Raw genomic sequence first — 15512 nt, 5'->3', positions numbered from 1 at the left:
TTTTTTTTTTTACCAGCAGCAAACAATTTCACGCAATATAGTTCACGTTGCGCTAATATATTTTGCAGCCAGATAAAACAATGGTCCTTAAAAGGACCTTTTAACACTCAAAATTCCCCCCCCCCCAAAAAAAAAACCACACAATTCCTCCATACACTATCTGTCCCTTCTGCTGCAGCTCGCCCTGACAAAGTCTGAGCCGAACCACATGTCATAGGGTGCTATATAGCACCCAATGACGCGTTCCGGGAAGCCGATGACGCGTTCGGGGAGCCAAAAAAAGCTTGCTGCTTTTCCAAGGTTGCTATTTCAAGTGCTGCTTGTTATAAGTGCATTGGAGGTATTCAGACGATACTCAGGAGGTAATCTGGAGGTGGATACAATCTAAACAAGTAAGATTTGTTTGTTTAAAAATGTCCCCCTCTTTACAATGGCAAACCTGGTTCTGTGCAGGAATTGTTGTGCTTTTATTTCAGGTTCCACTCTTCAGAGGTTTGGATACTGTCTGATCTGTACACAGCTCTCCATAATGCAGCAGGAAATTACCTTTTTAAAATATGAGATTTGTAAATTTACCACTAAACAAACTCAGGCTGAGAACATTGCAATGCCACTGCCACAAAGGCCCCCTAGAAATGGAAGATGGGTTACTGTAGGTTTTGGTAGACTGAGAGTTGTGGATAGAAGACATGTCCCACAGCCTGTGGCTCTCCATAATTCATTTGCAGCACTTTCTGCAAGAGCAACATGGAGGATGGCTCAGGCACAGTAGGTGAGAAACAATCATCTCCCATGCCTAAAGTATGTAAGACTGCAGGAAAAGGCAAAAAGGAGAAGGTGAGGATTGATAGTAAGCAGCTGTTGGTGGGCGATTCCATAATAAGAGGTGTGAAGTTTGAGAAGAATGTTGTTGTGAGATGTCTCCCTGGTGCTACCACTAGCAGGGATAGACGACGGATCCTTAATATTGTTAGGCAAGCAAATCAGGAAGTGGATGTTATTGTCCATCTTGGGACAAATGATCTGACTTGCAATGAGGTTTCAAAGGTGAAAGAAGCTTTTCACACACTTGGAAATGATATACAGAAGGTTGCATCAACTGTTTCATTTTCTGCAGTTTTGCCTGTGCATAACCTTCAGCATGACAGGAAGATGCGCATTAAGGAATTCAATGTATGGCTTGGTGAATGGTGTATGAACCAAGTGTTTGGCTTTGTGTCTCATGTTAGCTCTTGTTGGAATGGAGAAGAACTGTACAAGAAAGATGGTTTGCATCTTTCTCTCAAGGGAACGAATGTCCTCGGTGAACAGTTCCAAGTATTTGCTAAGGAGCATTTAAACTAGGAAAGGGGGGGGGAAGAGTGATAAACCAGCAGTCCGACTGCCCCCCGGAACAATGCCAGAAGATGCCAGTAGTACAAAGGTTAAGAAATGACAAGCTCAGAGTCTTGTCTACAAATGCTCGCAGTTTAGGGAAAAAGATCAATGAACTTGAGGCTATAATGGCATCTGAGAATATAGATGTAGTGGCTGTTACTGAGATGTGGTTCAAGGGGAGTAATGACTGGGATATATCAATACCAGGGTTCTCTCTATACAGGAAAGACAGAGAAGGCAAGAAGGGTGAGGGGTGGCCCTGTATGTGAAAGATAGCATAAAATCTAATTTAATACAAGTTAGCGAGAACAATTTAGAGTCAGTTTGGGTTACCTTGTAGCTTGATAATCATAAGGTAACTCGTGTAGGTGTGATATATAGACCACCTAGCCAAGTCAAAGAATTAGATGATCTACTAGTTGAGGAAATAGCTAAAATGACATTGAAGGGGGAAGTTATCATTATGGGAGACTTAAATCTTCCAGATATAAACTGGAAAACCAAAATAGATAGTTCTGCCAGGAGTACAGATATTCTAAATTCCCTACTGGGATTATCTCTACAGCAGGTAGTGGAGAGGCTAACCCCGAAGGAGGCCATTTTAGATTTAGTATTCACAAATGGGAATTTGGTATCTGATATTACTGTAGGGGAAAGCTTGGGCTCTAGTGATCACCAGTCAGTGTGGTTTACTATAAGTACAGTAACTGAGTCATACCACACAAAAACAAAAGTTTTAGATTTTAGAAAAACTGACTTTTCTAAAATTAGATTAGTGGTACACGAGTCCCTATCAGACTGGAGCAGTTTCATTGGAGTCCATGAGAAATGGGATTACTTAAAAGTGGCACTATTGAAGGCAATGGAAAATTGCATTAGGCTTGTCAGTAAAAGCAAAAAAAGGAAGAGACCACTGTGGTACTCAGCAGAAGTGGCCAAAATCATTAAAAACAAAAAGATAGCATTTAGGAATTATAAAAACAAAACGAGGATGACAGGGAAATTTATAAGATTAGGCAGAGAGAGGCCAAACAAGTTATACGAGCTTCTAAAGCACAGGCAGAAGAGAAATTAGCTCAGTCAGGGAAAAAAGGCGATAAGGCATTCTTCAGATACATAAATGAAATAAGGAAACTAAAACAAGGAATTACCAAATTAAAAACAAAATAAGGAAAGTATATGGAAGAAGATAAAGAACTAGCTGACTGCCTCAATGAATACTTCTGTTCTGTTTTCACAAAGGAAAAAGTAGGAGAAGGACATCAGTTAGGAAAGAAGACTAATGAATCTTTTGATGCATGTGTCTTTACAGAGGAAGAGGTTCTAAGTCAGCTGTCTAAAATTAATACAAATAAGTCACAGGGGACTGATGGGATACACCCAAAGCTATTAAAAGAGCTCAGCGGTGAACTAGCAAAACCATAAACAGATTTATTTAACCAATCACTGGCAACAGGAGACGTCCCAGAAGATTGGAAATTAGCAAATGTTGTGACCATTCACAAGAAAGGTAGTGGGGAGAAATCGGGCAACTATAGGCCAGTGAGCCTGACATTAATAGTGGGGAAATTAATGCAAACCATACTTAAGGAGAGGATTGTGGAACATATAAAATACCATGGATTGAAAGATGAAAAACAGCATGGGTTTACTTCAGGGAGATCATGTCAAACTAATCTTATTGATTTTTTTGATTGGGTGACTAAAATAATAGATGGAGGAGGTGCAGTAGACATCGCTTATCTAGACTTTAGTAAGTCTTTTGATACTGTCCCACATAGAAGGCTTATCAATAAATTGCAGTCTTTGGGCTTGGACTCCATATTTTTGAATTGATTAGGCAGTGGCTGAGGGACAGGCAACAGAGGGTTGTAGTCAATGGAGTATATTCAGACCAGGGTCTTGTTACCAGTGGGGTACCTCAGGGATCTGTTCTGGGACCCATATTGTTTAATATCTTTATCAGCGAAATTGCAGAAGGCCTCAATGGTAAGGTGTGTCTTTTTGCTGATGACACAAAGATTTGTAACAGGGTTGATGTTCCTGGAGGGATACACCAAATGGAAAAGGACTTAGGAAAACTAGAGGAATGGTCAAAAATCTGGCAACTAAAATTTAATGTTGATAAGTGCAAGATAATGCACCTGGGGCGTAAAAACCCAAGAGCAGAATATAAAATCAGTGACACAGTCCTAACCTCAGTATCTGAGGAAAGGGATTTAGGGGTCATTATTTCAGAAGACTTAAAGGTAGGCAGACAATGTCACAGAGCAGCAGGAAATGCTAGCAGAATGCTTGGGTGTATAGGGAGAGGAATTACCAGTAGAAAGAGGGAGGTGCTCATGCCGCTGTACTGAGCACTAGTGAGACCTCATTTGGAGTATTGTGCTCAGTACTGGGGACCATATCTCCAGAAGGATACTGATACTTTGGAGAGAGTTCAGAGAAGAGCTACTAAACTAGTGCATGGATTGCAGGATAAAACTTACCAGGAAAGATTAAAGGGCCTTAACATGTATAGCTTGGAAGAAAGACGAGACAGAGGGGATATGATAGAAACTTTTAAATACATAAAGGGAATCAACAAGGTAAAAGAGGAGAGAATATTTAAAAGAAGAAAAACTGCTACAAGAGGACATAGTTTTAAATTAGAGGGGAAAAGGTTTAAAAGTAATATCAGGAAGTATTAGCCTTCCTGCAGAAGTGGTAGCTGCAAATACAGTGGAGGAGTTTAAGCATGCATGGGATAGGCATAAGGTCATCCTTCATATAAGATAGGTGCTATTCATAGTATTCAGTATATTGGGCAGACTAGATGGGCCAAATGGTTCTTATCTGCCGACACATTCTATGTTTCCATGTTTCTATGTTATTTGTCATTCACCAGGACTACGGGATGAACAATGTTATTCCACTGCTTCATGTCCTTGAACAGATGCTGGTAAATCTTGCTGGTAAGGGGACTGGAGATGTGGCACCTAGAAAGATGGAGGCTGTCACAGTGTAGGGGGAACACCAGGATGACAACAGAACCCTGAAAACCCCTAGGATTAGTGACAGGGTCTGAGATTACTGGTTCCTTCCTTGAAGAATGAATCAGTATCTCCCTGAGGCCTAGTAAACAACAAGCAAATGGTAGCAAAAAAAATACCAAGAGAAGTTTACTTATCTTCATTAGTGTTGGGCACGAATATTCAAATCACAAATTTAAATTGCGAATATCGCTACTTCACAAAGATTTAGAATTTAGTGCTATATATTCGTATTCACAAATATTCTAGATTTTTTTTTTTTTTTCAGTAACCTCCCTTCTTGCTTGTGGGCCAATGGGAAGGCAGCAGTGTCTTTGTCTGAGCTTAGCATCATCCCTAGCAACCAATAGGAAAGTTCCCTACCCCTTACTATATAAGAACCTCCCCAGCTGCCATTTTCTGTAGTTTTATGGAGATCTGAAAGAGACAGCAGTGTCATTGCTGTGCTCTGTGCTTTACAGTTTAATTACATTAAATAGTTAGTTAGCATATATATATATATATATATATATATATATATATATATATATATGTGTATATATATATATATATATATATATATATTACAGATAGTTAGTGGGAGATAGTCTGTAATTTAGATTGATCTATAGTGTAGCTGATTAGGTTCTGCTGTTCATACATACATGCTACAGACATAGTACTGTGATGTCACAAGTTCACAATACTGCTTAGTGCATCAATCAGTAATATGTAGTCAGACCTGTTAAAATGTCAAGTTGCACGTATTTGCCGATTTGCACAATCGTGAATATTTTGGAGCACTCTATCTGCATAAAAAGCTATTGTAATGTTCTGCTATGTCAAAACACTTTCTCCAGTCTCAGGAAACTTCTAGCAGCTTGAAAAATGTAGCAACAATGATCCAAACTTGTATTGCGCTTAATACGCGCATATTACATTGCCGATTTTCTCAATCAAGAAAATAATTGCGAATTCGAGAATATATGATGAATATTTGCCCAAATATTCACGAAATATTGCAAATTTGAATATTGCCCCTGCCGCTCATCACTAATCTTTAAAAGAAAATGGATGAGAAGGAACTCAGATGAGGACCACACACCAGCTCTTTCAACTCAAGACAGAGAATATCAATTGCATGGTATGAAGTGAGTCCAGACTAAATAGAGGAGCAGTAATGACCACTGCTTTGTATGTATGTCCGTCCCAAGCCACTTATGTATTCAGCTTTTATGTATACATCTTTGATGTATTCAGCATTGATGTACCTAGAGTTGATGTATCCAGCCTTGGAAGAAATAAAAGAAGATTGCACAGATTGGTGAGTGCCGCCTGTATATCTTTTTACTCGTTTAGAACTTATTTGCTGTGGGCAGAGCACCACCAGGTTGCAGTGTTTAACATCCTGCATTCGATAGTGACATTATCCTAATTGAACGTGGAGAGTTGCAGTGGCACTCAATCTGTTTCTTTTCACTTGTCACAAGCTACACCTGAGACAAGAAGTGTAGCCATTACCAACAACAACACTGCAACACGTGAAAACAGGTAGGTTGTCAGATGACCTAATGTGCAGCCAGTCTCTCATGTCTTCTAACCTCTCTCACTGGAGGGACCGTCACAGCGGCATAGTTTGATACGTTTGTCTGTCAATATCTCTGTTTACAGTCAGTGAACGGGAACATCATTTATCACAAGGATATGCAAACACCAATTGGTGGGGTGCTAACTGCCAGAAGTAGGTCATCAGCATGAAGTAGTCATTTTCATAGCTCGAGGTATCCTCTGCACTTCGACGGTTTGCATTGCAAAGCTTGTCTAAAAGAAAAATCCTGCAGTGCACCCCCTTGGAGGAAACTCTTGATCTGACACAGGCTGCTTTGCTCCTTCAAAAACAATATACTCTGTACAGCGTGACACTGATATATAATTTCTCATACACCAGACTGAAAGAGTATTCCAAGCACCTCTCTGCCCACATCTGCCGAAAAGCAGAAGGGTCTTGTCATTGAAGTGGCCTCAGAGATGAACCTAAAAGCCACATTTTCCTGTTTACCTGGACTCAAAGGAAAGGACGGAGATCCACTGGCTGTGCTCATACAGATTCCATCAAAGCCTCTACTCACCAAAGCAAGCACAAAGGACTGTATTGTGTGGACAAGTTGGTTCTGCGGGATGTACACAGAGGACGATCGATTGGAGGTGTTGCCAAAGACATTTACTTGCCTCCCTCTATTCCTGTATAATGGCTCCGAGGTGTTCACGGCTATTGTAGCGACGTGGCTCCAAAGAAACTTTGACTGTTTGGGTTAGCTGGTGATTAGTTCTCCAGACCTTACTTGGCTTGAAGCTATGTGGACCGGGTATGGCGTGTCTGGATCAGTGTCGGCCACAGAGCTTGTTTTCTCTGTGCCCGTTGAACCTTGCATTGACATTTCTTATGCCATCCACACAGAGGACTTCAAGACTTTATGGAATGATATTCATAAATCAAAGGACGAGGTCACGTTGGTGGAAGTGGACAATTTATTCCAATTTCTTCAGACACTTTAGAATCCACTTATCAGGAACCCAGCTCATCACGGAATAAGCTGGGGTCGGCTTGTTTGCTGGACTGTCCTCCAGCTATCAGCCATAACCCCATACATTTCTTGATCCATATGCATTACCCTGACATTGGTCATTAATCTATTCTTGTTGAGGAAGCACTTTGTTTTTCAGTTTGTCTTTTAAATCTTGTGGTTTTGCCCCTTCTGTGTTGTTTTTTTGTGTGTGTTAATATCCTGTTTGTTAAATAAAGGGTTGCTTTTCTCCCCCATTCCAAAAAAAAAAAAAGAATTGGCTTGTGATTTGGTAGCCAAAAGCAGGATAAGGTACAAAACACAGAAGACATGCACATGTCATCTCTGTTTTGGATCCACTCCTGTTTTTTTGGGGCATTAGCAATACTGATTTATTACCAATCAAATGCTGACCGAGTGAAGGCGGATGCTCCACAGACAGGATCCGTTTTTTGGGGTTTATTATTTTGATGGATCAGAGGAAGGGCAAAATAATCAGTGACTTCAACACAAACTTACTGCTGACTCCCTCTCCATTCTGTCGGGGGGCTCTACTTGTGTAAACATTTAATAGAACAGGGTCTGTAAACATCTATGTGGGATCAGCTGATGACGGTGTAAAAGGACTGTGCTTCTTGGCGATAACATCGACCTGTAAGGCTGAGTTCATACAAGAGTTATTTTGGTCAGTTTTGGCCCCATGACTGCCCAAATAAGTGAATTGTGCAGTGATTCTAAGAGTGACGCCTGTCATCTGCAGGTCATACAGACTCACAGTATTATTTCACTACCAGATCAGATTCCCTATGCGTGTTACTGCAAGGCACAGTGTTCTACACCACTATAAAGGCTCTCTGGAGCCAGGAAATAGCAGGTTTTTTTACGTAATTTACCGCAAATTTATTTGTATTAAATTTTTCCTCAATAATTTATCGAACCAGTGAATCGGATTTTTGAAAAATTTGCTCATCTCTACCATCCACATATCTTTTTTCACAGTAAGGTTGGGGGGGTGGATTGAGAATATGGCCCACCCTGCCACATCCTGGCCCCAGACTTCAGTTCACACTGTGCGTGTTTTGAATTCTGGGGCCTCCCACCCATCTACTACATTATCTGTACTCAGAGAGTTATCTCTGTGTTATTTGTGGTATATAGGACTGCAGTTGACATCTACTACATTATCTGTAAAAAAGGGTGTGTCCACAGGATGGGGGGGGGGGGGCTCAATACATGGCTTTCCCTGGGTGCTGGCAACCCACGCAACACTACTGGATGGGCCCAAGATATTTTTGATCAATAATATGCGCAAAGAGCTTCTTATTTTTCTTACAGTAAGTATAGCAACAATGCAATTTTCTTTTTTGCTCATGAATTCACAGTCTACTTATGTCTTTGTGCATTGAGCAATATGTTGTTACTTATAGTTCTATGTATGTATTGTTGCTTGGCAATGGTGGGTGCAAAGATATTAAGAGTAAGCTGCTGGTAAAAAGTGGCCTACAAAGAAAGTGGTGGTGCAAGGAGCATGAGGGTTCTTTTGCCAACCCTGTAGTAGCAACTGCCACTGAACGGTTACTGTTCAAATGGTAACTACTTGCCAGCTCCTAAGCTCCTATGAGTGTCTAGTGACAAACATGACCCTGAAAGACATACTTGCCATATACATGGGATGGGGGCTGCATTTTTGCAAATGTATGCATATAAATTGCTATTTTTCTGTTTTATTTTTATTCCTTTTCTCTCTTTAATGTTGGTAAGAACTGTAAATCCCTTAGCAAAATTATGAAAATGTAATCAGAAAAGTGCCAATAGCAATGCTTCTATAAAATACCAGTCACTTACTCCCATAAAATTTCTAGACAGCATGCTCTATGACTGCAGCACCACACAGCTTTACAGTGAGCGTCACTGCAGTGCTCAATTACACATTGCAGGTGATCTTCAATAGTAGACTGAACAGTTAAATAGTAGTATCTGTCAAAAGTTGCTTTATGTTAAGAAAAACTAGATGTTGTTTTGTATGAATGCTAAAAAAATTTGGATTTACGCTATTTTCTCCTCTCAATCTCAGTTCTACTCAAAGAAGAACAAGTGGCTTTCCACGCTTTTCAGGTTGTGTAATTGTTTCACCTGTGACTGTAATATGATGTTAAAAGCAATGAATCAATATTGTATGGTTTACATAAGAAAAATCTGTGCAGCAACTTAAAGATTTTCAAAAATGAATCAGCTGAATATGCTTTCACATGCAAGCAATTAGTAGCTGAAACAGATGTTTCTAAGCTTAATCTGAAAGCAATCTCCAAGGCACACTGTACATTGTAATATTACAATGGCAGCTTCTATACTGATAATTCATCATAAGTTTTATCCTTTGTCCCTAAACTGCTTCAGTAATATAAAATACTATTTTTTTTACAACACCATATAAAATATTGTGCAATATTTCAAAGTAATTACCCTAACATTCTTATACTATGCATTAAGCAAACTCCTAAAAAGATGTCACTATATTTCAAGCAGCCACAGTATAAAATATGTCTTAAGAGCAGTAAATTCAGAAGAGTTTAAATCCTGAATGCTACAGATTAAAATACATACAGTTGGAAGTGATTTTACTTTTCACTATTTGATTGCATAGATTTGGATGGGAGTAAAGATTTACTTGCATTCATGCAGGCTGAAATAAGATTGTAATTAGCGTACATACTGTATCTTAGTTATACAATGGCCCATATAGATATATATGATATATTACACAGAATCTGCAGGGAGAGAGAGGGAGGAATATACACTCCTCAGTGCCGTATTAGACTGGGTTCAGACCTGAGCGTTTTACAGCGCGTTCCTACGCGCTGTAAAACGTTCAACAGGCAAGAACCAATGATTCCCTATGGGAATGGTTCTCACCTGAGTGTTTTACAGCGCGTACGATCGCGCTGTAAAACGCCCGACGCCCCAAGAAGTACATGAGTACATGAGTTTTGTTGCGCGTTCCCGTACATAGACTTTAGCGGGAACGCGCGTACAGAGACATGTGAACGCCCATTGTCGCGCGTTCCCGCTAAAGTCTATATACGGGAACGCGCGACAATGGGCGTTCGCTTGTCTCTGTATGCGCAATTGCAAATGCCCGTACAATCGCGCATACAGAGCGCTCCACCCCAAACGCTCAGGTCTGAACCCAGCATTACTTTCTGTTAGCACAGAGGAGAGGAGATCCCTCAATGGCTGTAGGTGGGGGAACAGTGCAAAATTGAAGCTGTGCTAGTTTATGAGGCCCTAGTAAAGAAAGAAGTACAGTATTTTTGACATACACAACTCACATAGAACTAATATAAATGCAAGATCATGCCAACATTAGAACAATCACAATAGTCCACTGTTTTCTCTAGCTTTGACTTGACGGGTAAGGAACATATTTACCAACATTACCATTTATAATGTCCATATACTATAGTGCAGTCACACTGTATAAATACCAAACATTACCCCATGGGTAAAAAAACTCCCTAAGAAGCCTTCACAGGGGGTCTTACCCCCTCTGGACCCTCTGCAATGCGGCACGCTCTGGGACTTTGTCCTGTGGCCCGTCAGAGCATGCTGCCATCGCCACCATCTTCCCTGCCAGCCCCGTCCCTGTTGGCTAGTGGAGATGCGCTCCCACAGAGCTGCAGAGAGAGGTGGGAGTGCACAGCGATTGAATCCAATTCTGTCCAGGAGCCCTCTGCTCCTCTCCTCATGGCCCCCGGGGGATGCCAGTCCCCGGCCTCACTACAGCTGCCCCGGACGGGGCCCAACAGGATGGCACTGTACTTAAGATGGCGCCCGCACATGCTGAGTTGCTTGCAGCAGGTGAGGTGACCCTCCAGATCAGTGTCCATGAGGGATGTCCAGCTTCCCCCTGCCAACTTTCCCTACAGCTCTCTCTCCCAGTGGCGAGGGACCCACAATGGTGGCCATTATAGGGCAGTGCCCTCTGCCCTCTTCCTCTTTGGAACCAGACAATGACATAGGAGCTACTCCCTTCATGCAGTGGTACGCTGCTCCTACTTTTGCACACTATCCCTGTTCAGACCCTGGGACATATTGCCCCCCCCCCCCCATTCCCTTCCCTCCCCCCTCAGTGGACTGAGCATCTATTTTTTCTCCACTGCCTACTAATGGGGACTTCCAAAATCTAGTAACAGAGGTGACCGCCACATGCCACTCTGAAATCTCTGCGGTGCGCCGTGATCTACACTCTATTGCCACCCAAGTGGAGACCCTGGAGAAGGATCATGAAGTTGCACGGTCGTGTGTCTTTCAACTTCACACTTCAGTGTCCTTTAAGGTTGTGCTGCTGTGTGACCTGCAGAGCCACTTGGAATACTTAGACAATCGCGGGAGGAGAAATAACATTAGAATGTGTGGCCTCCTGAAACCCGTGGGGTAGGAGAACCTACAAGAAATCTTGGACGCTCTCTTCAATTCAATTGCACCACAATTACACCTCTTACACCACTAAACTGGATAGGGCCCACAAGCTCATTATTGGATAGGGCATCCCAGAGACATTATTTAATGAGTCCATGACTTTACCCAGAAGGAAAATATTATGATGAAAGTTAGAGACTCCAGATATCTGGAGTTCCCAGGTGCTCGGATCACTTTACAGAAACAATGCCATCTTCGCCCCCTACTGGAATCTCTGAGAGACCGACAGATCCCTTACTGCTGGGGTTTTCCTTTTGCCTTGACTGCTCGAATGGATGGCTGCTCCGTTGTTTTACAATCCTATGCTGATCTGGATCCATTCTGTGCTGCACTGGATTTGCCAGTTCCTAACCTCTCTGAATGGGAGATTGTTCTGTTGTCCCTGCCCGCTCCACTCACTTGGCAAGATGTTGCTTGCCTTTGCCTAGAGTGTTGTCTGTTGATCCTGGGGGAGAGACTTCCTCAACAAGAATGGTTCACACCAATCCCGGAAGGATGATTCCTCATTATTGATTGACTCGCTGGATTGTTTAAATACTCTCCCTTGACTTATTGGGGACTCCACTGTTACTGCCCGCTTGGGGCCTAGGAAGTCACTATAGTGGCATGGTCGCTGCTTGTTCATTAAGATTGTTATTATTTTTCTCAACCTACTGGTTCTGCTTAGGTTATCCCCCCCTCCATTGGGACGTGACCGGTTTGGTCCCCGGATTTTTATATATATATATATATATATATATAGGCGATGAAAAATCAGAGCAGCACTCCTGATGATAAATGTGTGGGTGCCAGCGGTGAACACACCTTACCAAGGTGTAAATTTAGAATAAATGAAAGACACCGCAGCACTCCATTTGGTGAAAAAAGTGGGACCCTTTATTCACCTGTGCGACGTTTCGGTCCGCTCACTGGGACCATTCTCAAGCAATACAGCATTGTGAGGACTGTGAGTATTTATGCAGTCACAACAAATCAGCATACAAAAGTGATCATTAACAAAAATTTTACAAAATACAGATATAAGTGCATTACATAAATATATCAAAATTACAAGCCTGGAAGGTAACCAAAGTCCACATCATAAAATGATATATTCAATGTTTCCAGGTATAGGAATTCCATAAAATTACAGTGTAAGGCTAAAGTAATAATCAATCGTGAATTATCATCACCTGTAAATATGTGAACCTCACAGGACCGTGCGTGGAGGCGGACGAGCTCAATGGTGGGAGGATACAAAGTTGCGAGATACAGCGCATGGATCCGGCGTCCCGGAAGTGTTAATGCGCATGTCCGTGATGTCACACTAGCCGACTCACATGATCGCTCCGTGCGGCATCACGTGACACGCAACATCACACGTCATTATGCAAAACAAAGTTAATAATACATTCATCAAGAAGATGTTATAGGTAAAGAAATAATTGGCGGGAATGCATACCTATAGGTAAAACGGCGAATGACGTGCACATATATAGTGCACTGTCATTCGGCGTATGCGGCTGACAAAAGGGGAGGCGGCAGAGTCAGCCAACACCCTGCCACTCAGCTCGTCGCAAATTACCCCTTAATAGGTAAAAAACATTCATCACTATGATTGTATAAATGTACATAAGTAATAGATGAATATATAGTAAGCGAAAGGTAGAATGCGCGTATTCAAAAGAAGGCATCCCGTTCCCCGTTGAGCAAGGCCATTCCAATTGCAGGTCCTGTAGGTGAGAATAAAAAATATATTATCCAAATATATTAAAAACAAGAAAAACAAATTTTTCAACACATACACCATAAGGGACAGACCCGAGGAGAGTCAAATGAACAGCCATGGTCTATATTCAACATTCAGGCCCATAGGTTTAATAGATTGTAGCCTGAAAATCCATTCTGACTCTCGTTTTTTAAGCATCTTGATACGATCACCCCCAGTTCGCGGCATCGGAACATGGTCAAGGATCATGAACCTGAGGTCTCCCTCAACATGGTCCAGGGCCGCGAAATGGTTCGAGACAGGTAAATCCTTGCGCTTTTTTCGTATGGAGAAACGATGTTGGTTAAAGCGGGACTTAAAATCACAGGTGGTTTCACCCACATATAATAATTTGCATGGGCACCAAAGAACATAAATTATAAAACACGAATCGCAGGTCAAATAGAACTTAAGAGGGTAACTAGCCCCTGTATTTGGATGTATAAATTCCCGTCCCTTCACCATGTATTTGCAATTAACACAGTGAAGGCACGGGAAACTGCCACTATTTTTAGGGGCCAAAAAGGACTGACGTACAGTTTTTTGTGAACCTATGTCATTCTTGACTAATTTATCTTTTAAATTACGACCTCTTTTATAGGATATCAATGGTCTATTGCAAAATTCAGGAATATTTTTATATTCAGTTTTAAGAATTGACCAATGTTTATTTAAGATTTTGCTAACATGTGAGCTTACTTCACCATATGTAGAAACGAAAGGTATTCGCTGTTGTTGGTCTTTTTTGGTACCCTGAAATAATTCTCTCCTTTCTTTGTGTTCAATACGTGTTAATTGTTGCTGTAGTACAGAAGCTGGGTACTGTCTTCGTCTCAAACTCTGTGTCATAGTTTTCAAGGTCTTATCTAATATTGAGGTATCACTGACTATACGTTTGGCTCTGATGAACTGACTATATGGTAGTGACCGCATCACTGCCCGTGGATGAGCACTGTCAAACCTCAGGGCAGTGTTGCGGTCAGTCGGTTTAACATAAATTTCAGTGCTTAGTGCACCTCCAATGCATCGAACATTAACATCTAAAAAATGTAAAGTATCGGTAGAATATTCTAGGGTAAATTGTATGTCAGGAATCAGACTATTTAAAAAATTGTGAAATAAATGTAGATCCGAGACAGTGCCTGTCCATATAACAAAAATATCGTCTATGTATCTCCACCACCTCAGCACTCGGCTGAAGTGGTGGGATACATAGACGTACTGTTCCTCCAAGTAGGCGACGACCATGTTGGCGTACGTGGGAGCCACATTCGTCCCCATGGCCGTCCCACGGACTTGCATAAAGTAATCATCGCCAAAAAGGAAATAATTACTATGCAATATCAACCGTAATAGAGCCAAGAGAAAAGTTTGTGCCTCAATAGTAAAGTCAGATTGAGCGAGAGCAAATTCCACAACAGACAAACCCAAGTCATGCTGTATCGAAGTATACAGACTGACTATGTCGAAGGAGGCTAAAATAGCGTCCTCCGGCATAGTCACGTCTGTCAGCTTGGACAGAAAATCTGTAGTGTCCTTTAGATAAGATTTAGAAGTAATAACATGTGATTGCAAGATTTTATCTAAAAAGATTGAAGCATTACTAAGTACAGAACCACGGCCAGAAACAATGGGTCGGCCGGGAGGACACTGTAGATTTTTGTGGATCTTTGGCAACAAATAAAATAAAGGAGTAACTGGGTGTTCTATCTGGAGGAACTCGCTCAATTGTTCGTCAATGAGACCTGTTTGTATGTAAGTATTAACCAATAACTTTAATTCACGCTGTATATCGAATCTAGGATCTCTCTGTAGTTTAACATAAACCGCAGGGTCTGATAACTGGCGAGATGCCTCTGTCAAATACATAGCAGTATCCATGACCACTATCGCACCACCCTTGTCCGCAGACTTGATGGTGAGAGAGTGGTCATGGATTAACTGTTCAAGTGCCTGCAGCTCTTGCTTAGATACATTGGGGTGCTGGATGTGATCCAAGAGTCCTGAGTGTTTTAACTCCTGTATATCACCCAGCACAGCATCAGAAAATACATCAAAAGCCTTTGAAGATATTTGAGGGGAAAAATCTTTTTTCACCCTCAACCCCCAATCAGATAAACGTAACTCATGCATAGGTTGTGTAGTAGAACCAGCCAAAAGACACTGACCAAGACCAATGCCTGACGGTGGTAAATATATCTTCCCACGTATTAACAACATCACAATTACAATTACTTGAAAAAGGTTTAAGCTTCTGTCCAGCTAGTATCACTAACTGGTATGAGTTAGAAGCAGATTTGATGTATTTCTTTAGATTGATTAAACTTAAGATCT

The 15512-nt window shown here is 41.4% G+C and overlaps 1 pseudogene; it reads left to right on the top strand.

Annotated features, from left to right (window-relative positions):
* The first annotated feature begins 5534 nt into the window (after window positions 1-5534).
* The window catches only part of LOC122939421, a 253210-nt pseudogene continuing 243232 nt past the window's right edge, over window positions 5535-15512 (top strand).

Source organism: Bufo gargarizans, chromosome 5 (assembly GCF_014858855.1).
Source record: "Bufo gargarizans isolate SCDJY-AF-19 chromosome 5, ASM1485885v1, whole genome shotgun sequence".
Taxonomy (NCBI): Eukaryota; Metazoa; Chordata; class Amphibia; order Anura; family Bufonidae; genus Bufo; species Bufo gargarizans.
This window is presented reverse-complemented; position numbering and strand designations above follow the sequence as displayed.